General features: G+C 43.8%; 1 protein-coding gene across 5 annotated transcripts in view; it reads right to left on the bottom strand.

Annotated features, from left to right (window-relative positions):
- ARHGAP40 (Rho GTPase activating protein 40) overlaps positions 1-20,567 on the bottom strand; it is a 102,294-nt gene extending 81,727 nt beyond the window's left edge. The window contains exon 1 of one of the 5 annotated variants that reach the window (XM_053249533.1): positions 20,551-20,567. The gene's annotated coding sequence lies outside the window, so the exon portion shown is untranslated. The other 4 variants (XM_053249526.1, XM_053249524.1, XM_053249532.1 and 1 more) reach the window with 4 other exon arrangements.
- Positions 20,568-22,320: the final 1,753 nt, after the last annotated feature.

The raw sequence follows: 22,320 nt of genomic DNA, 5'->3' as shown, positions 1-22,320 counted from the left end.
ATTCTAGTGTCCTCCTTGAGATACAGTGATCAGAGCTGTACGCAGTACTCCATATGTGGCTGCACCATAGATTGGTATAAGGGTATTATAATATTAGCATTTTTATTTTTAATCGCCTTCCTAATGATCCCTAGCATGTAATTCAATTTTTTCACAGCTGCTGCGCACTGAGACGACACTTTCAATGAGCTGTCCACTGCAACCCCAAGATCTCTCTCCTGGTCAGCCGCTAGGAGACCCTATCAGTGTATATGTGGAGTTGGGGTTTTTTTGCTCCAAAACAAACCCCATCATTTTACACTTGCTTACATTGAACCGCATCTGCCATTTTGTCACCCACTCATCCAGTTTGGAGAGATCCCTTTGGAGCTCAGCACAATCTGTTGTGGATTTCACTCCCCTAAATTGTTTAGTGTCACCTTCAAATATTATTGTACATTGGCATCTCTGGACTGCATCCATGCTTTTTAGCTGAGTTTCCAACCACCACCAAATAGAAGATTTTTCTTCTTAAGAAGACAGAAGTGCTTTTGTCGTCTAGCAAATATGTTAGAAAAATGATTAAGCAAAATACCAGAAATACTGGAGAGGGCAGAAGGATGCTTTCTCCAGCTTTGCTCTTTTGTTTACTCAGAAAGGAAGACTCTAGCGCTGTCAAATAGCAGAAAGCACACAAGAAGGGCAAAGGAAAAAGGAAGTGTTCAGGAAACCAGGAAGCAAACTTTGGCTTCAGGGTAACAAGACAGCTGTGAACACAGATAAACAAGTCTCTTAAAGCATTTATTATCAGCTTAATTTGAAGTTAACAATAATACTCGAGCCATACCAATGAAAAAATAATACTGGCTGCATAGTTTTTGTTTATGGTTGTCTGGCTTTTATGACATGCATAGAGTGGAGACAATGGTTGGCCTGAATCCATAGATTATTCACCATTTTAAAATAACAACTCCGAAACTGACCATCATATATTAGGAGGCAATGCGTGCAATTGTTTTGATCAGTGCAGCTGTATGTTTACAGTCTATGTGAAGAATTATTGCTATCTCTCTGTGTTTCAACAATCTCAGCTGTTGGTCCACTAAGACACAAGTTGGGAGATGCACGCAGGTTACTGGATGGGATCTCTGCCCAATGCTTTCTTAGAGCCAGGCTTCACAAAATAAGTTTAATCTTTTCTTTTTTTTTCTTTTTTCTTTTTTTTAAGAAAAGGGAGTTTTATGTTAATGCTTTAACTTTTTATTTTTACATTTTATGTTAAATTTTAATGATTTGACTTTTTGGAAGTGAACCCTCCTGAGTGGAGTGGAGTGAATAAAATAAGTTTAACGGTGTGCCTGGGATGGTGGTAAGCAAGTGCAGAACATTTAATGCAAATCAACACTTACTCAATTTCGGTCACACTGTATTACTCAGTTTTGGTCACACAGTCAAAGACAATTTCGGTCTTTATATCTCAGCCATTTCCCCATTATTTCACTGTTCCTCTGTGCATTCAGTGAAGAAGGGGAGAAGAAATGAATAACTCCACCCCAATGGACTCTTGTGAACAGTTGTACACGTGGAAGATTCCATCCATGGCAAATGGTAACCAGTGGTCCATCTAATTTTTTTCAGCTCTGTGCAGAATGAGTTTTGTTCCGGGCAACAGTATCAAGGCACTGTGTGTGCACATGCATTCAGAATGGGGCCTTCCTCATTCAACCTGAGCGGGTTCTAAAATTAACTGAGCAGTCATCGAAAAACTTGTGAGTGCATGCACGTGCACATGTTTTAGAGGGAATAGTGATGGTAACTCTGCCTTCGCAGAGTTCCCAGACATGTGGACAGCATTTCTGTGCTTAAAGGCATTGAGTGAAAGTGCAGAAGGGGCAGGGAAATGGAATTGCAGCCAGGCTGCCACTCACCCTCATGCAGTTCATTTAATATCCAGAGGAGCCACCTTATTCTGAACACTTTTCCCCCTTTCCTTTCTTTTTTTTAAGGAAGACAGTTTTAGCTTCTAATTCTCAATCTAGAGAAGGATTTCCTACTTGTGGAGGATGCTTCCACCTCTCAATCCAAATGCAGTAGGAAAACCTTTTCCCAGAAAGGAAAAATAAAGATTACTTACTAGTATTAACAAAATGGATGGAGGTCTGTATGTGTTTGCTTCCTTGGATTATCTCTGTTCATCCATCTGTTCCCCAATGCTCCCATTTCAGGGCTGCCAGATGTCCCTTGTACTGTAAACTCTGACCTTTACTTGACAGGATCTTTATCCTACAGACCACAATGGCTGCCTTACTGCAGAGATCCCCAACCTTGAGTCCCCAGATGAAGTTGAACTACAACTCCTATCATTCCCAGTGACAATGGCTGAAGTAGATAATGGGAGTTGAGTCCAACAACATCTGGGGAGCCAAAGTGGGGAACATCTGCCTTACTGGGTATTTCTGTAGTAGGCAGCCACACCCCATGCCATTGAGCAGGAGCAAGTACCCCCAGCAGCTTCCGGCAGACTCTCTTTACGTTGCAGGTTGGAGAAGGGAAGCAGCCGCCAGCATTTCTCTTCTGTTTCTTCATCTCTTCCAACTGCTGTGCAAGTCAGAGTAAATTCTCGCTCCAGTCTCTCTCCAAGTGCCTCTTTCCTCACTTGCATAAGTGGATCTTATCACTCAGATAAGAAAAAACACTGTGGTGGATATACACTGATTTCCCCCCACCCCCAAACCTCTGGGCAAGTGAGAGAAGATGCCATGTTTCCCTTGGGCCCTGACAACCATAGAGAGAAATGAGGATTTCCCTCACTTCTATAAAGACCTGAATACGATAAGGAACAGTGGGGGGTGGGGGTGGAAGGGCCCTGCTTTCTCTTATATTATCTAAATCTCTGTTCCCTCAAGAGATGTCACTCCTCTTCCTAGCTCTCTGTGTGTGCCAGGAGGTTTGGAAGGTAGGCAGAGTTCCTTTCTCCCAACTGCTGCACAAGTGAAAGGAAAAACAGTAGGATGTGCTGTGTTACTTCTTTCTTCGTCTATACTGTATCACTGCACAAATGCGAAAGATCCTTGCCTCTCTCCACCGCCAACTGCACATGCCACACTATCTGTCCGTGAAGACAGAAGTGCAGACAGCCAGCCAAACTAATATGTATGTACTCCTGTTGGGATGTGCACGAAGGGCTTGTGCATAGGTTGGCAGGGTAGAGCGGTTCCCTTAAGGAGCCGGTAAGCAAGTCTTTACCTGCTCCACTGCTGCCCCGCCACTTTTCCAGGTGTGGCGCTCGCTCTAGCAACAGCCACACGAGGCTGCAGCACACACACGGCACGCACTGGCTGCATGGAACAACACTGAGGCCCTGCGTTGCCATTGCTAGGGCGAGCACCATGCCCAGGAAAGCAGCGAGACAGCAGTGGAGTGGGTAAGGACCTTAAAGGAACTGCTCCCCGCCCCGCCAAACCAGTTTGGCACTTCCCAAAGGGTTGTGCACATCCCTATGCTCCTGTCCTGTGGAAATAGCTCTGTGGCTTGTTCTCAAAGTATTACAATGAAAGCTTTAGATGTGCAGTAGATGTTTACACAATGATTGCAATTTTGAAGAGCAGGCGGTAACACAAACCTTTTTGCTAACCCAGGCTCCAGCAAGAAATTCTGGTAAGAACTAATCTGCCTACTTTCCTTTCACTATAATCTTAATTGATAATTACCATCTTCACAAGTTAGCCTACTTGCACCTCAGATGTTCACATGTCTGCCAGCTTGAACTGGGGTGGATGACATAATCACAAACTATGCCATTGAGGTGTCCCTAGGTGTCCCTAGAACTGTACTCAAATTTGGTTCAAATCGGTACAGGCATTGCAAATCTGATGCGGGGGCATGCTCCGGACACACACAGAAAGCTGGGTGATCTCCTAAGTATGCTTTAAAAAAATAATAAAAAGAATTAGGATCATACAGGTAAAAGGTTTGGGAGCCAAAACATTGGTCCTAAATGCCTAGATTCTCTGGCACAAACAATCGCATGCAATTTAGGAAAGCCACAAAATGGCCAGATCCAACTATGTGAAATTACATGCAATTCCAACTCCTCATTCTACAGGGATTTTTAAAAGCTGAAGACGGGAGAGGGGGGGAGCATATGAGTCATTCATTCAAGAAGCTTTCTTCCTCAAAAAAAGAACTTCCTCATAGGTTTACAGTCAGGCTACTTCACATATAAGAATATTTTGCTGGCTTAAGAAACCAAACACACACCTGGGGGGCGGGGGGAAGAGTCTACTTCCCTACATAAGAAAGACGTGGTTGACCTCAGTGTCATGAGACCGTCTGGGGGTATATCTATACTATAAACTACCTGTTTCATACCTGTTTTTACAGCCAGTCATGGCTTCCCACAAATAATCTGGGAAATTGTAGATTTATTAAATAACATGTTTTGTCCTAACTAGATCTTTTTCAGAGTCCTGGGCTTGGAATTCTACAAGTTCCCTCCCCAAAGCAGCAACTGAGAGGCCTGAAGAGCTTAACTCCTTGCCGCTGCACCATGGACCTGATCCAGATCCCACCCCTAAGCTGCTACTTGCCCTGCTATGGAAAACATGTGGCTCACCCCTGTCTTCACAGAACTAGAGCTTATTTGGGGAAAGGAATAACTGTCAAACCTGTTTAAGTTTGCTCTCTACATGCCTTGAGTGTTTAGCAGTCTAGCATACCTTTCAAATCAAAGGGTAGGTGATTATAGGAGATGACCAGGACAAAACTGAGGGGGAGAAAGAGAGAGGGAAGGAGAATGACAAAGCACAGACATTTGAGGCACAGATACTTCTGCTGGTGCAGGATACAATCCCCAGAAAGAGGGAAGATTGTAGGAGATTGCAGAGAGGAGAGCGGGTCTTGTGCTAACAAGCATGACTTGTCTCCTTAGCTAAGCAGGGTCCGCACTGGTTGCATATGAATGGGAGACTACATGTGTGAGCACTGTAAGATATTCCCCTCAGGGGATAGAGCCGCTCTGGGAAGAGCATCTAGGTTTCAAGTTCCCTCCCTGGCTTCTTCAAGATAGGGCTGAGAGAGATTCCTGCCTGCAACCTTGGAGAAGCCACTGCCAGTCTGGGTAGACAATACTGAGCTAGACAGACCTATGGTCTGACTCAGTATATGGCAGCTTCCTATGTAAGATATTAGAAATACATTTGCCTCTGAAGAAGAGCATTCATTGTTCAAAATGCTTCAGGCAATATTGAACAAACAATTCATTAATCTATCCAAGACCTTTGAGATTTCTCCCCACTTTTTCCAGGGCAAGACTCCCATGCCAGCAAGACCTGAAAATATATTGACAGGAGAAATTATGTCTTTTTTTACCCTTTATTTTTTGTTTTAATATTCAAAATTGCAAACTGCCTTGACTATCTTGGCAAAAAGGCAGCATAAAAATGCAAAGTCAGGGTTCTCAACCTTGGGTCCCCAGATGACGCTGGACCACAACTCCCCGTTATCTCCAGCCACAATGGCCCAGTTGTAGTCCAACAACATCTGGGGACTCAAGGTAGAGAACCCCTGCAGCAAACAACCAATACAGCTCATTTTCCCACCCTTTCCATTTCTTCTTTCCTGCAGGGTGGACCTTTGTTATATTCCAAGACTCCACCAAGGTTTCCTTCTGCTCACCTCACTTTTATGGTAGCAGAAATTTTTGGTTGAACTTTTAGCATTGTTCACTGTTGAAATACATACAGGGCCAATTCATGTAATCAGATGACAGTTACTGAGCTTGTCATGTCCCAATGAAGTTACATGGCATTTAGGCAAGATGACTGATTAGCCAAGGCAGCTGTCCTGCAAAAGGGTGGCTATGCTGAATGTATGACAGATGATCATTGCAAGGGTCATGTGAAGAGTTCCCATAGTCTCAATTTGTAGTCATTAGCCGTTGACAAAGAAATAGAAATATCTGGCCATGTGCATCACAGCAAACCTACATTCTGAGTCACCAGCTCCATTAGCAATCCAAGAAGCCACAAGAGATGAAATGCACAATATAACTGTATGTGGTTTGGCTTTTCAGCACTTCCAAAGAGAGACTGAGTCAGTCCTTCCAGTATTTAAATATGTGGTCAGGATTATTCATTAATGATATTTAAATCAGCTCATTTTTGAGAGCTCATTTAACACATGAGGCAACTGAGACACAAAGCAGTTGAACACAACCAAGAGGCCATTTATACTTGTCTCAATTTCTATCCCACCTCTTCCCAAAGCTCAAGGTCATTAACAAATAATGAGTGCAAGCAATTCAAGTTCTATGTAAATAAAGAAATTAAAGTTGTTCCACTCCCATTTAAACCCAGCTGCTAAAAGGCAGTCCAGACAGAGTCAAAGTGCTTTGGAAAGTTGATGGATCTCTAAAGGGAGGAAGTTACCAGTTAAGCTTCAATCTAGACTAGATCTCTATATCAGGCGGTATAGAAATGATAAATAAATACCTAATGGCACAGCAGGGAAGTAACTTGCCTAGGCAGCAAGACGTTGCTGGTTTGAATCCCCGCTGATATTTTTCCCAGACTATAGGAAACACCTATACTGGGCAGCAGCAATATATGAAGATGCTGAAAGGCATCATTTCATACTGCGTGGGAGATGGCAATGGTAAACCCCTCCCGTATTCTACCAAAGAAAACCACAGGGCTCTGTGGTTACCAGGAGTCGACACCAACTCAATGGCACAACTTTACCTTTATACATTATTAGGAGACCAATTTCAAGACTCAATCAAGACAAAGGCCTCTAGTGGGCCAACATTTGAGAGGACTTGTATCCTGCCTTTCCCAATTCAAGAGCTCAAGGCAACTCACAACAGGGCTTAAAATCAAACCGAAGCACCATATGAATTAGAAGCAAAACATAACTGAACACAAAGGCCAGAAGATAACCAAAAAAGCAGAACTGATAAAAAGGCTGCTGAAAGAACCCCAACTTCAACAACCATCAAAGCAGACAGGCTGAGTGTCGAAGTTCAACATCTTAGAGCACACCACCAAGAAGGCTCTCTTATACATTACCCACTAGTTGAACTGTGGGAAGTAGAGGGGTGCCCCAGAGGCCCTCCCCAGCTGAAATTACTGACAAAGTTATTTATTGTTTATTTATTCGATTTATATACCGCCTTTCCAGAATGGCTCAGGGAGGTTTACAACAGAATAAAAACAAAACAATTAAAATCAAAACTATAAAAACAGAACAAAACCAATTAAACATTCAAACCATTAAAAACCCTGGGAAACCCGGGCAAACATTTAAAACAATTTAAAAGAGTTTACAACAGTTTAAAAATCCTGGAAGGCCAGGCCAAACAGATAGGTTTTAAGGGCTCTCCTGAAAGACAGTAATGCACTCAAATTATGAGTTTTTGTTGGGAGTGCATTCCATAGCCCAGGAGCAGCTACAGAAAAGGTGGCCTCTGGGTCGCCACCAGACAAACTGGTGGTAACTGGAAACAGACCTACTCAGATGACCTTAACGTGCAGTGGAGATCACCGCAGGTTGACCCATATGAGACAAAGTGGTCCCTTAGATATCCTGGTCCTAAGCCAGGAGAGTTATGACCAACAGTTTACTGCAGAAACACACACAGGGCCTGTTCATGCCCTCAGGTGACAGTGACTGAGTGATGATAAAGTTACATGGCAATCAAGTGAAGTGACTATCCAAGGCAGCTGCCCTGTGATAGGTGACCATGCTGAATGACTGTCATGTGATCATTGCAAGCATCAGGTGAACCCAGGGGTGTAGCTATAATTGCGTGAATGGGTTCAAAGAACCTGGGCCCCCTAGATCCTGAGGGGCCCCCCCAGGTCTACCGCTCCCTATTTTCTTCATTATCTCCCTCACTCCGAGGGGCTGCCGAGGAGAGGGGAAAACAAAGGCCCCCTCTCACCTAGCTACGCCCCCGGGTGAACCCACAACTGGGAGGGACAACTAGATAGATAGTGAGATAGTATCACCAGCAGCTTATATTGTGCCTAGAAACAGGCCAGAAGCTAGAGAAGCTGAGATAGCAAGGAAGTAATATGCTCCCAAGAATTGGCTATTATAAATAGCTAGTGGACTGCATTTGGCTCGATGGGTCACAAAGTGCATGGGTCCAATGGTCATTGCCTATAAATATAATGAGAACAATCACTCATTCCTGCATGGATTTTTCTTGCTATGGGACAGGGAGAGGGATGCAAACAAACAGTGGTTAGAGTGCTGGACTAGAATCAGCAAGACTCCAGTTCAAATTCCAATTCAGGCACAAAACCCTCTGGACCAGTCACTTCTCTCTCAGCCTAACCTACCCCATAGAGTTGTTGTGAGGATAAATATACGCTCTGGGCTAAAACATTATAAATAAATAAGAAAACTTGGCGCTGTATAGCCCCTGTGTATTCATTTGCTAAAATATTTAACAACTTTGCTAATGTACAATCAAAGTTTGAAATTTATATTTTTGGAGCATTTAGGTTTTGTTGGATATTATTTGCAAATAGTTCTCAAACAAGCAAAAAGCACAGTTGGTTTGCACAGACGCCTTTTCAACAGCACTTACAGTGGCTGGTAGATTTCCCCACCACCGCCACCACCTTGAGGATATTTTATGATACTGCTTGAAAGTATGTCTCAACAGGGAGGGGAACCAGGCCAAGGCCACAAACCAGATGTCTTGAGAAGTGGGAAGTGGGAAATATAGCACTTGGAAGCAAATTGGAACCTTTGGGATTAAAAGTAACGCTTTGGCTTGTATGCAATGTACAGGTGCGAAAGTTGTTGACGACACAGTATAAAAGATGGATGAGCTGCCGGCAGGGGGCAGTGGGGACGGCTACACCCAGAAGCTTTTGCTAGCAATGAAATAAAGCTTTGTCTGAAATTTTTATACTGGTGTCTGGTGAAAATACCTAACCAAGAGACGAGTGACAGGGAGAATCTCTCTCTCTTCTAACAGTTTTAACCACCGAATTGCAAAATATATTTTCTAGGTAAAGGGACAGCTTGCATTTTGAAGCCAATGCATGCAAAACTGAAGTCAGCTGGGAGCCTTGGCAGCTAAAGATCAAGTAAAGATGTTGCGTGCATATATATATATATTTAAATACACACATATACATGCACGTACACATACTGTACCACCTACTAGACGTGATGCTTACTCATATTGCTGACTTTTTACGTGTGTGCAATAAGCAAGTATGCTGGAGCAAACATCTGGCACTAAGTTTGTTTGCAGAGTATTCTTTCCAGTTACAAGGATATTAGTAGGGAAATATTTATGTACTGCTTAGTGCAAACAAGCAGAACTACAGTATTGGAACCAACACCAAATACTTTCTGTGGGATGGTCTTACAGAGTAAAAGAAAACGAGGAGTACAGTAATCACAAAGAATTACATTTAGCAGCTTCAAAAATTAAACAGAAAAGTAGGACACCATTGTAGACAAAGAAAGTGTTCCTTAGTGGTCCCTGGCAATATAATTGCTATAAGCAAACAAAATATTAAGACTTGAAAATCTCAGTTTCCACTTTCTTCAAGAAGTTTCTATTCTTTGTGGTTGTGTAGAACATACATTTGCACTTCCTCTGCCTTTCACATTTACCAATAACAAACATCATAGCAGAAAGTAACCACCAGAGGGTATGGTTGCTTAGCTCTCTACTTGAAGCAAACAGAATGTCCTTGAGTTAGTCTTGAAGGTGGCTCTTTACTGTCATTTAACCAAGATAAAGCCAAAGGTGAGTGCAAAAGGGCAAAGTGTACGCCGTCTGTCACAAATATTCAGCTCAAGTATCCCGGGGGTGGGGGGGTTTGCATGCTCACAAATGTAAATGTTACAATTATGAACCAAGCTACTATAGTCTCAATGGGGAGTACTCAGCGCTAATTCTCTCAAAACTGTCAATCATGATGAGCTTCAGCAAATAGCCAGCCAATCAGGAGCAGCGGAGGAGGGTCTTCACACTCCTTCCTCCCCTTCTGCAGCAGATACATCACTGACGATACATCAGCTTCAAGCTGGCAATCCTCAGAAGGGAACAAATACCTGTTCCCAGAAGGAACAGGTATGCAGTCTGGAAGTGCTTTTGAATCCAAACCTCTCTGGTGTCAATGAGGCAGGGACCAGAGGCACTTTTTATCAGCTTCAACCGACATGCCAGCTGCATCCGTTTCATGTACATATGTACAGTAGTACATATGCTGGTAACTTCCAGACTTGACTACCACAATGTGCTCTATGTGGGGCTGCCTCTGTATGTTGTCTAGAAACCACAATTGGTACAGAATGCAGCAGCCAGGTTGGTCTCCAGGTCATCTAGAAGAGACCATATTACTCCTACATTAAAAAACTACACTGGCTACCAAATGTTTACAGGCAAAAAACAAGGTACTGGTTATAACCTATAATAAAGCCCTAAACAGCTTAGGCCCAGGGTAATTAAAAGAATGTCTTCTTCACTACAAGGCCCATTTCCCACTAAGATCATCTGGAGAGGTTTGTCTGCTGTTGCCACCAGTTTGTCTGGTGACTTCTCAAGGACGGGCCTTCTCTGTTGTCACCCAGAGACTCAAATGCACTCCCTGCTGAAATAAGAGCCTCCCCATCTCTGACCTTTTAAGATGCTTCAAAATACACACTTCTTCACCCAAGCTTTTTAACCAGAATTGTGGTTTTAAATTATTTTAATGATTTGTTTTATGTTGCTGTGAACCACCCAGAGACATACGTTTGGGGCGGTGTACAAAAATAGTAAATAAATAGTGTGGCTACAGTGTGAGGAGGCAGGAAGTCTCTGAGACAACACCGGGAGCCCTTCAAGTACCCCTGGGGTACTAGTATGCCTTGCTGGGAACCTCTGGACTAAGGCACTTTGGTGCTTAACCCACACAAAATCCAAAAGATACCCACATGATCATGACATTAAAATTATAAACAAATGACTATTTGCTGGCTTTTAACGGTGCCCCATGATTGGCTGCCTGGAGCACTACATCTCACCCTTCCTAATGGTAGAGCCAGCTGCCACCACCTAGCACCCTGCTCCTTAATAGGTGGTCAAGAACTACATCAGGCCCACCAAGCTTCTCCTTCCCTCCTCTCCATCCCATTAGCCTTGCAGCTTCTGCAACTCTCAGTAGATACTGACGCCCCAATACCAGTAGCCAAATGTTCTTACAATACAGCATATGAAGTCCTACATGCATGACATCAAAAGAAACAGGGTATGGATAGGACTGAAGAGGTGTCAACAGGTTCCAGAAAACAGGATTTCCTCCCACACAGTTGATTTTGCAGTGGGGAAGGGGAGATGGCTCTCCCACAATTTAACTGAGCAACACTGGAGTGAAATCCATAATTCAGGCAAGGCCTGCAAAGGCAGGAGCAAGAACATTGGAGTGCATTTATACCATGTGATCGCATCATGGAATGTAAACTAAGTTGACATGACCATCTGACTACATCACCAGTACTTGCTATAGCCTTCTCCATCCCCAATCCACCAGGGATTACAATGCAAGGGAAGGGAAGAGGGAATCCTTTAGAGTCAGTCTCATAGTAACATCTTAATTGAAAGAGCATCTGCTTAAATTTTGTCTCTTAAGGGTGTGTGTGTGTGTGTGTGTGTGTGTGTGTGTGTGTGTGTAGGGCAAAGAGGGTCAATGCAATACAGCAGATTGGGGTCACACATGCGTCACAGATGAAATACTGTACCACAAACCACTCACATGTTGATTATTTTGTTTCCAGGGGTGTAGCAAAGTTGGGAGTGAGCCCACTGGGACAAAAAGTAAACATGGGCCCCTACCCACCTTCTTGTTCAGAGAAGCATGAGCCGGAAAGCAAACAACAAGCTGACGTCCAGCTGGCATGGGCCACCGTGAGGGGCCCAGGGACATTTGTCCCTCCCCCCACCTTGTTCAACTGTGGCTAACCCCCTGCTTGTTTCAACAGAAAACTTAACTAGTTGCAAACGTTCTTCTTCAAGGACTAGTTGGGGCGGGGTGTGTATGTGTGTTGAAAGTGATGAGCACTTTTAGGCTAAATATTCAATTGCTGAAAAGAAGCAAGCTTTTAAACAAGTCACTTGCTCTAATTATTGCCACCTCAAATCAGGACACCACGACCACCCCAAACAGCAAAGGCTTGATCAGTCTACAATTCCCCCTTTGCCCCCAACTAAGTCGCTATTTCAACCATTACATAAGTGATCCGTACTGCTGTTTATTAGATCAAAGAACCAGACCTCTTGAGGAAGGACACTGAACATCCTGTACTCTTCCAGCAACTGCAGGAGAACCATAATATTGCTCTCAGTTACACAAAACAGCTGCTTTTGTCCGATTATTAGACACAACCTTCTTTTAAGAACCTAACAATCTGATCTGAAGCAACTTTGAAACGCAATTTGGAAACCGAATCGCAGCACATCCCTTTAACACAGAGGGATTACACATCCCCTTTAACACGGAGAGCAGGTCCATACCTGCTCCTCCACTGCTCTCCCACTTCATTAATTGTGCCCCCCCCACCAGCTATCATCACGTGCTAGTGACACTCTCTGCCAGCTGCCCCTACCCGATGCCAGCATGCGTGGCAGCCGTGTGTGCTGGCGTCATGCAGGGGCTGCTGGAGGAGAGCACTGCAAAAAAGAGCCAGCGTGGTGTAGTGGTTAGAGTGCTGGACTAGGACCCGGGAGACCTGAGTTTAAATCCCCATTCAGCCATGAGACTAGCTGGGTGACTCTGAGCCAGGGTGGATTTGATTTAAATCAAACTGATTTAAATCACTATTTAAATCACTAGCAGGGTGGATAAAAATAAAAAAAAATCCGATTTAAATCAAAAAAATCCGATTTTTTTTATTTAAGTCGGATTTTTTTTATTTTTATCCACCCTGCTAGTGATTTAAATCAAATCCACCCTGCTCTGAGCCAGTCACTTCTCTCTCAGCCTAACCTACTTCACAGGGTTGTTGTGAGGAGAAACTTAAGTATGTAGCACACCGCTCTGGGCTCCTTGGAGGAAGAGCAGGATATAAATGTAAAAATAAAATAATAATAATAATAATAATAATAATAATAATAATAATAATGGAAGTGGCAGTGAGCAGCAGCAGAACCTACTCTCCTCCGTGTTAAAGGAGATGTGTAATCCCTCCATGTTAAAGGGATATGCTGCAGTTCAGCATCTGAATGGCATTTCATGCACATCCCTAGTTTGAAGCAGCTCATAATAAGTTTTTGCCACTGTAGGGGTGTTCAGGCCTTTTGCTTCAAAGGGCACACCTGCACAAGTGTCCTTGAGCCTTGACACCACCAAGCTGATACTGCTCCTTGGCTAGTATACCAACACAGCCTACGCTGGCTTGCTCTCTATTTGCTGGGCAGCTGATTCATGTGGGCTGAACACCTGCAGGCATGTGGAATGGAGAAGCTGCATGAGAACCATATTGTTAGAGTACAACTGTCTGGGAGAAATCGACTGTACTCATTATACCATCAAATGCTCAACCAGCAATTCTTACAGTGTTAAAGGAACAAAGCCCTCAGTTGCTTGTTCTTTGTGGACCACCACATCGTCTTGCCTTCTATTGTTTACATGGGAACACACCTGAAAGGCTTCCGGATGAAAAAGAGTGTGACCTCCGTGTAGTGGCAGAGAGTTTACACACATACACTGCCGGTATGCATGATGTTTCCACTGCAACCCCTTGCACTGCTGAAGAGCCAAGCTGCTTCTTCAGCTGGGTTTTAAAATTTAATCTGAGAAGTTCACTTTGCCTTTTGTGGAAACCTCTAGAAGCACCTCAGCAATATCATCTTCCAGCAAAATGTCAACCAAATGGTGGGGAACTATTTGGAACAGCAATACTTGCTACTCAGAGGATGAAAATAGTATAATAGAGGCAGAAGTAATCTTACCGTCTTCATTCACAATATCAGTCCAGCTTTCTCCTGGCTTTGCAGTTTGCATGACAAACACACACACACCCCGTGAATTAACTTCACATTCAACCATCAGCCCTGTGCACAGACACACTTGGAGTATACACTCTGTACTGTTTACATTTTTGACTCATCCTAAGCTCACCTACAAGCTTAATGTAGCATGCATGACACAGTCCCTTCCCCACCCCGCTCTGTTCTTGCAACAACCCAACGAAACAGGTTCAGCTGAAAGAATGGAACTAGCTCAAATTTACATAGTAAGCTTTGTGGTTGTGCAGAGATTCAAACCCAGATCTTCTGGCTCCAGACAACACTTTCTAAGGACTACACCACAGGTTTTGCAGGATTCCTACTGACAATGGCTGGCGTGCTTATTGTCAGCACTTTAAATTCCATTCATTCCTGGGGAGGAAAGGACATATAGCAACAAGTAAATGGCGATGCTCAGGATGGAGGACAATAAACCTGCTCCCAGTCACCCCAGTGCCTGGAGGCAGCCCTTTCACCCTATGGCGGATTAACGTAGTAACAAATGTAGCATTTGCTACAGGCCCCACATTTTCCAGGGTCTGCAAGCCCAGCTTCCAACTGGGAATTAAAGTTAAAACTTTACCTGTTTTATTTGGTCCATGTTAGATAAAATATCCCTTTTCTGCTCAATGTGCCTTTTAAGAGAAGGCCGAGCACAGCATTTGTCCAATGGCTGTTGCTGGTGCCTACCACATTTTGCTTTTTAGAGTGTGAGCCCTTTGGAGACAGAGAATCATCTATCCACACTTTATTTTTCTATGTAAACCACTTTGAGAGTTTTGATTGAAAAACGGTATATAAATGTTCACTGTTGTGGTAGTAAGTATGAGTTTGTGGCTTGGTCTCTCGTACTCCAAAATAGCAAATGAAATAATAGCAGTACTTTAATATGCCAGTAAATAATTTATGTTTTAATATTCTGTGCATTTTTTTAAAATTTAGGGCCCCTTTATGCTACAGGCCCCGCACTAGCTTAATTCGGCCCTGCTTTCACTTTCTCAGCTGTATCCCAGATTAGGAACATAGGAACCTGCCATATACTGAGTCAGACCATTGGTCTATCTAGCTCAGTATTGTCTTCACAGACTGGCAGTGGCTTCTCCAAGGTTGCAGGCAGGAATCTCTCTCAGCCCTCTCTTGGAGAAGCCAGGGAGGGAACTTGAAACCTTCTGCTCTTCCCAGAGCGGCTCCATCCCCTGAGTGGAATATCTTGCAGTGCTCACACATCAAGTCTCCCATTCATATGCAACCAGGGCAGACCCTGCTTAGCTATAAGGGGACAAGTCATGCTTGCAGCCTGCCTTCTCTACCTTGGAGAAGCTGCTGCCAGTCTGTGAAGACAATACTGATTGCAGCCTGCCTGTCTCACAGAGCTCATTCAGAGCCACTGAGAATCAAAAGCTCCCATCCTCACAGTGTACCCAAACTTCTGTTCTTAGTCACACTGTAGTGGGAACCACTCTGGTCAAAAGCTTTCAATGTGAGAGCTACTTCCCACTGTGCTGACCTCTGACCTCTCAAGAGGAGAGCTGGTCTTATGGTAGTAAGCATGACTTGTCCCCTTAGCTAAGCAAGGTCCGCCCTGATTGCATATGAAAGGGAGACTAGAAGTGTGAGCACTGTAAGATATTTCCCTCAGGGGATGGAGCTGCTCTGGGAAGAGCAGAAGGTTTCAAGTTCCCTTCCTGGCATCTCCAGATAGGGCTGAGAAAGATTCCTGTCTGCGACCTTGGAGAAGCTGCTGCCAGTCTGTGAAGTCAATACTGAGCTAGATAGACCAATAGTCTGACTCAGTATATGGCAACTTCCTATGTGGGTTCCGTTTCTCTTAGAGGAGTCTTACCAGTGCTCACAGAATGCAGCACTGCACAGTAGTAATGGCTGCCCCCACACAGCGCAAGGGAGGTTGTGCAGAGTACTCGGCTTTGACTGAAGCTTTGCACAGGCCTGAACAGACAATTAGCCAGGGAGCCCACTTAGAGTCCATGGGAGCCACCATGGGCTTGCAACAAAGAACACTGGGCTAGTGTGCCAGAACTTGGAAACTGGTTAAGTTATAATATCTGCCTAAAATGTGGACTCGTCCGATTTTGTGAAGGAGAGTTTGTATCGGAAGCCTGTTTGTGCAGGCCTTGACAGATTTTCTTTAACTCTAGGATCCAACCCAAAGACTCAGGAACCAGACAATGAACATTTCAAAAAATTACCTTAGTGACAGACATTGTGGAGAGGGAAGGTAAATGGATTTCTCTTTATCCCCCTTTAGAACAGAAACAGGGCTGTCTGGGCCAAAAAAGTAAGCTTTCATTCAATAACCCTACCTCTGAATATCCAAGTATAGTCATGGTTAAACTACCAGGTGCCAGGGCTCCATGGCACCTGGGATCAGTCAAGCTTTTTATTTGTAGCAACTCTTCCTGAGAGGTACTTGTTTAATCCCTGGAATTGATATGTGTCAGGACTCAAAAAGAATGAAAATATTAAAGGAAATCCTCAGGAAATTTGCTTATTGAAAGAAATAGAAGACACAGGCTAGAGCTTGGTTATTGGGAAATAGGCAGAAGACAACTGGTATAAAAGCAAGCCAGAAAACAACACTAAAACAGACCAACACTCCAATTGCTTGCTACACTGTTAGCAATTTATACAGCAAAATCAGCCTCAGCCCTGGATAAACACCCTGGGAGAAGAGTCCTTCAATGCACCCATTCTCTCCCTCATTGATGGAAGTTCGTTTTTGTAGTTAGCACCCAAACAATCTGTAGAATTTTGAACAAAGCTGAAAGACATTTTTTTCTTCCTTATCTAACTGCAGACAATACCAGGGATGTGGAGAATGTTTTGCCATTGAAATGTTTTGACTCAATGCAGCCGTTTTGAGGGTTTCAGTATAAACACCCTTTATATAAAAGGCCTGTTTTGAACTCAGAGCAGAACCCTGTTTTGGTTGAAACATTTTAATGCTTCGAGCAACATTTTGGAGGCCTGTTTTTCCCTTGCTGATTGGTTTTCTAGCACTGGCTTCCAATCGCCTTGCTTCTTGGTTGGCTTATCATCATACAAATCAAGTGCTGTCATTGGCAACTGTACCCCCATTGGCTGGGTGGAGAGACACAAAAGGAGGAAATTTCAAATACAAGATGTATTCAAAAGGGACTGAGATGTCTGCCTCTCTTGAAGAGGATACATTAAGACACAAGGAAGGAAAGTTTGCTTTTGTGGTTTTCTTTTCTCAGCAATGAGCATAATATGCTGTGCTACTGCTGCTATTACTATCTGGTTTTGTTGGTTCTCAGATTGCCAAAGGCAGAACTTGCATACCTACCTTCCTTGAGTTGTAGTTTGGTTGTGAGATAGTGTTGTGGTGAAAATAGACAGTGGCAGCACTGTGTGTGTTTATTGGTGATAGCTGTGCTGAGTTCCATGTCTGGCCTTGAGACTAACTTATGCTTCATTCACAGCTGTGGTCTGCTCTGCAATCTGCATTGCAAGGTGTACTCAGTCTAAAAATGTGGCTGAAGTTGCTCAAGTTGACCTTATGGCTATGTTTGCTGCTAAGTAAGGGTGCCACTGTTGCAATGCTAGGCAGTAATGCAAGGAGTCATAATTGTGTGTGAGAGCAACTTGTGCCAATGATGTTAGTGCAGCACAGGCACCGTGGCTGGCAGTCAATTCTGGTTCAGTGATTCTTTTTTGGCCATTTTTGGACCGTGTTTGAAATATGTGTTCATGTTGGAAGGGACAGATTCTTTTACAATGTGCTTCTGTAGTGTTTTTCAAGGAAGGGTTGCAAAACGCATTGCGAATTACAATGCAAACCTTGTGTGCAGTAACTCTTGAGTACCGCTTGTTCTAGCCATAGGGAACAATGGGGAAACTTGAAACACTCCATTGTTCCCCCATGGGCAGCTCCTAGGGACACCAAAGTGGGTTGTATAGTGCGGTACGGCATGATGGGTGCTACCTACCACCCAACCCACAAAAGAAATCGGTGGTTTTTACCAAATGTAACCCTTCCCCCAAACCCCCATAGGATCCTATGGGGGTTTTGGGAAAAGGTTAAAAATGGCCTACTTGCCCATTTCTTGTGTGGCCTGGGTGGTAGGTAGCACCCATCATGCCCCACCACACAACCGACTTTGGTGTCCCTAGGAGCTACCCATGGGGAACAATGGGATTTTTCAAGTTTTCCCATTGTTCCTTATGGCGAAAACACTCAACACGTTTCAAACTTGTTTCATCGAAACAGCTGGCTCAGCCACTGTTTTCAACTAAATGTTTCAGCTATTTGCATTTTGAGCTCAAAACAGAATGCAAAATCTCTTTCGTGCATAACGCTAGACAACACACTCAACAAAAAGTGAGCCACCAAGCTCAGCCATATGCCCAGGACAACTACTCAGCTCGCCCACCCTTAAACTAGCCCTGCCCTAAGCAAAATGTGTATCACACAATACGCTAGAAACTGCAGTATAATTCTGATCGATCCCTCCTAGTAGTACAGTAAGAGCCATAAAGATCACCAACTGATTACAGAGTAGCTTCCACATCTATGGAGAGGGGACATGCTAAGGAGACTGACGCCTTACCTAGACTCAAACATCTGCAGGGGGAGGCCCTACTTTTAATATGTATTTTTAAAAGCCTCCACGCTTAAGTGCCATCATTCCACAGACTAGAGAAGCTTCGTTTCAAACAATAACAGCATTAGAAGCTCTAGGCAGCCTGGCAGGCAGCAGCCGCAGCAAACTAAGGGTTCATTCATTTGGAAGCAAACACCCAAAAAGACCTACTGACAATGCCATTGTCCGCTGACTAACACCACCCAAAAACAGTTTTCTTACAGGAGTGAAAGAGAAGGGAAAGTGCTATACACAATTATTCAGTACAGTATTGGACTGTTGCAGTCATTCCAAAGACTTCTCTTCCTGGGAATTTTGCTTGTCTTCAAACGTTAGGACATAACTTTGGTGTTATGTCTGACAACTTTTAAAGAGTCTCTAAAGACACATTTATTCACCCAAGGTTTTACCTAGACTTGTAGTTTTATTTATTGATTACATTTTTATACCACCCTATCCAAAAGCTCTGCACAGCCGCCGCCACCAATCATTTAAAACATGGGCTTAAGACAATATAATAAAGGCAATTTAAGACCACTTAAAAGCATTTAAAAACATTTAAGAGCAGTTTAAAAACTCTGGTAGTCAGATCAAACAAGTAAGTTTTAAATTGTTATAGGGTTTTAATTGCTCTCTCTTTTAGTTGGTTTTATGTTGATGCGAGCTGCTAAGAGACAAAAGTTTGAAAAGAGGTATGGATAAATACGATCGAGTTCAATGGGACTGCTTTCCACATAACTCTGCATAAGACTGCAAACCCTAATACAAGCTCCCTGCTGGTAACTTACTAGCCCAAACCAGGGCGTAAGAGCTACGGAACACCGTAGTGGGACTTACTTTCAAGCAAATATGAGAAAACTTAGGAGGTCCTTCACCGGGTGCTTTTTAACTTCAACCTAAGTTTGCCGGATGATCAAAACCCGAAGAACTAGGGACAATTCCTAAGGAACATACGCCCCTGGTGTCATCTTGGAATGAACAGCAAACGCTTAAAACAAGGGGAATTCTAGCACAGCTTTACCAGCCTCCCCCATGCCATTCTGTTTAGAGAAATAATGCAATCCGATTGATCATGATCTCCGTTTTGAATCAGTTCCTCCAGAAAGTGACTGATTTAAATACCAAGGAGAAAAGACGAGGAAGTTCTTTCTCTCTGCATTCGACGCACAGACGCAGCTCTGGGAGGATTTTTCTGCAGCAGAAAGTCTCCGCTACAGGAGACGCCGCTCCAACCTCACTCTGCCCCATATCCCGGCAATAAACACACACAACTCACCAACCAACCGCCTCCTCTTTTCCTAATTCCCCCTACAGATGAGAAATCTCGGTCGCAATAATAAGGATGGGCGGGGGGGGGGACTCGGGTGAGTCGCTGCCCTCTTAGGCAGAACAAAGGGGCGCCTACCTGCTTAATGAGAGCAACAGACAGGGGCACCACCGAGAAGCAAGCCACCAAGCGCCGCTTCCCCTCGCCTCCAATAGCGTCAAAACGATTCGACGAGTGCAGCACCCCAGAGAAGTAGCGTTTGAATGGAGCCGGGAACCGCAAGCGAGCGGGGGCGGGGCCAGAGAGAAAATGCGGAGCCAGAGAAGGGCGGAGACGGGACCGCGGAAAGGATCCAGAAGGGCGAAGTCTAGCGATAGGCCAGCGTTGCACGAGAAGAAGACCCCTAGTGTGTGTGTGTGTGTGTGTGTTTAATGTAATAATAATTAAACACATACAGGCGAGGGAAGAGCGGTTATCATTTCCCCCCCTACCCTGACTCACCCAATAAGCCTCGCACGCTGCTTTGCTTCCCCTTTCCCAATAAAAGCAGCTTAGCGGGATGGGGATTTTCAGTAGGAAATGTCCAAACGGGAAAGGTTCAGCAGCAGCACCGCTCAAGAAGATCACGTGGAGGAGTTTCGGTCCAAAGAGAGTTCCCTCACCTTCCTCTGCTACTCCAGTCGGCCCTGGTTGCTATGGAAATGAGTTTTAAGGAGACCGGGAGAAACATCAGGGAGTGATTAGAGGCTTAGTTTTGTCTAAGCTAGGATTGGCCTGTTGGCCAGGCCTTCTGAAAGAAGGGGCAGCACAGAATTACTTCTTCTCTCAGCCCCACCCGTGAAGCCCTGGAAGCATTTGAGTGATAAAGAACACTTAGCTGTTCAGGGAAGATTTCCTTGGTGTAGTGCAAAAGGTTGTAGTAGCAGTTGAGCCAACCACAGGGATTAATCCACCTAGGCATAATTGAGGAGCGAAACATTCATTCACAGCCCAGTCTGCTCTTATATGTGTTCCCTCCGAAGTCAATTCCATAAGGCCTAGTGTGCAAATACTGCAGAAGAGTTGATAAACCTGTATCTGGAGCAGCATACCATCCTGAATTCAGGTTAGGTCATACGTGAGTGAATATTCCTCTTTGCAAGCAAAAATGGTGTGTATATACGGTAGTTTTCCACCTTTGATATGTCAGGTTTCCTAGATATTTTTCACTCTAGCAAATGAACCTGTTCCTGCAAGGGGAAGTGGAAATTGCTCTAGCCTAATACATGTTTACTTCTTCATCTGTAGGAGATTCAAGCTTTACCCCAAAAGGTATACATGCAGGGCTATTACACACTAACTAATGCATATGCAATGATCAAAGGGAGGGGGATTCAAAATCCCACCTCTAGCTGTGAGGAGTCCAGGGTAGGCTGCCATCCACTTTTGAGCAGATTCACCCTTCCAAGGGATTATTCAGGGAGAATGATTTATAGCTGCTTCCCTTAAACACAAAATAATCTTAGTTAAATCTATATAAGAGTTTATTCAGAAACAAATCAGTTTTCCCCCTCCCTTTTCCTTTCCAGCTCAACCCCCCACACTCTCTGTAGGATCCCCAGGAGGACAAACTCCTAAACAAATAGAACACAACACATCCCTCCACTTCCGTAACAAACCAGAATTCAGTTGATTTAAAATTGAGTAACATAGGCTTGAAGTCTTTTAGGTGGTCTCCTGTCAACCTACTTCTCTGAATTCTTGGGTTCTCTGGCACAGGAGTTTGTAGTGATGTTCTTTCTGATAAAGAGAATTGTCCATTACTTTCATCAGCCTCCTCTGTAAGGTCAAAAATGGAGACAAGATCAAAGTCCTCTCCAGTTCCTCTCAAGACCAGACTCCCCCCTTTTCTCATAGTATGCATGCTGGAAAGTTTCAGACTGTTCAGTTTCTTTCCATCCAATATGACAATCTCCTCAGATTTCAATTACTTGTTTTGGTCCAGAATATCAGGAACATCTTTCTCACTTTTTAAGGCAACCATACCCAAATAAAGTCCCCCACCTAAAATGTTTGCTGTTTCACACCGCTACTGATCCACATACAGTTTGGATTTTTGTTGCTTCTCCCTTACCGAATCACTAATCTTTGCATCCTCAGAGTGTGCTGGGAGAGAGTGAGATCAGTTGTTGCCATTGTAGAACCTTGGTGGTATCTTTGAATCCTCTCAGCAGTTCAAAAGTTGATTTTCCTGTAGTGGAATGAGGAGTAGTTTGAATTCCATGGATTGTCTCTTTCCAGGATTATTGTTCTGTAGAAGCCAATTGTAAACTTTGTCATTAATCTGTACATTCTTTGCACTAAGCCATTCCCTTGAGGATGGTACAAAGAAACAGTCTTGCATATTATCCCATTGTTATGCAAATATTCCTCAATTTCAAATTAGGTAAGTT

This window comes from Hemicordylus capensis, chromosome 4, assembly GCF_027244095.1.
Source record: "Hemicordylus capensis ecotype Gifberg chromosome 4, rHemCap1.1.pri, whole genome shotgun sequence".
NCBI classification, from domain to species: Eukaryota; Metazoa; Chordata; class Lepidosauria; order Squamata; family Cordylidae; genus Hemicordylus; species Hemicordylus capensis.
Note: the sequence above shows the minus strand (reverse complement) of the source record. Positions and strands in the feature narration are given on the sequence as shown.